This window comes from Capra hircus, chromosome 26 (genome assembly GCF_001704415.2).
Source record: "Capra hircus breed San Clemente chromosome 26, ASM170441v1, whole genome shotgun sequence".
Taxonomy (NCBI): Eukaryota; Metazoa; Chordata; class Mammalia; order Artiodactyla; family Bovidae; genus Capra; species Capra hircus.
Genome location: NC_030833.1, coordinates 20,905,387 through 20,906,624, shown reverse-complemented (window position 1 = coordinate 20,906,624; position 1,238 = coordinate 20,905,387).

Below are 1,238 nucleotides of genomic sequence, written 5' to 3'. Positions count from 1 at the left end.
TAGAGTGGGCGGGGGGCTGCCAATTGCTGAGAAAAACTTCAAGCTGGTGTTTCCGGTTTGTTTTCTAGGAGTTCAGGAAATGTTTATCACACTCTAGGGAAGCTTGGAGTATTAGTGACAAAAGGTTTGGTTAAGGGCTTGGGCTCTGGATGAACAGGTCAGGATTGGGGTCCTGCTTCCATCATTTGCTCTGAGACTGCAGGAAAATCACCAAAACCAGTCAGAACTCTTAGTAACAAGCCACAGAGATGGACCCAATGATCTTAAAAAATAAAAGAAAAAAGGAATCCAATGCAGTAGAATGGGCAGGGATTCAAAAGGGGCAGACTTGGGAAAGGAGCAGAAATTAAGGGCACTTTCAAGGCCCGGAGCAGCAGAAGGCACAAAATCACCCCTTGGCCCGGAAGTACTTAGTCAGGACACTGATGCCATTGCAGCCAGCTATCACAGCAGAGTTCTAACACTCTAGCGCTCTGGGTCCAGGGCCCAAGCCTCAGGTCACATGCCCACACCCGTTACCAGAAAACTGGAAGCAGGAGGATTTGCTCTTGGACCTCAGTGATAGGAGGTTCCTTCCTCCAAGTTAACATATAAAGGCAAGTCCTGCACACAGACCAGGGGGGCTTTGGAGACTGGATTGCCCAAAACTCAACATTGTGGACATGCCCTAACATCTCAGAGCTTTTGTAAAATAGACACATTAATAATGTTCACCTCACAGGATTGTTATGAGGATTTTTTAAAAAAACAGGTGAAGTACTTGCTTAATCCAGATACCCAGTAAATGCTCGGTAGATGTTTGTTTACTATTATTGCTGTTGCTATTGTTTATTATTATTACTATTATAATCCACTTTCTCTCTTTTAAAGTAAAACATGGACAGTTTTCACTATAAAGTAATATATGCCATAGATAGAAAGATTAAAAAATACTGAAAAGTTGAAAGAAGAAAATGAAATTAGCCACCACCCACGGAAAACCACCGTCCATAATTTGGTGTTTCCTGCCACCCTGTTTTCTGCGTATTGGTTTGGGTTCTTTCTTCCCTATTTTCCTTTCGAACGCTGTGATCACCCTGTAGGTATAGTTGTGTATCCTACTTTATAGCCTCTGCATTTCCTTATGTTATTATAGACTCTTTGCAATCATCATTCTTAGGAGCTGTGAAATATCCTGTGGAGTGGATAGGCTCATTCCCCAAGTATTGTTTCCATTTTTTAGAGGGGTGGAGGGGACA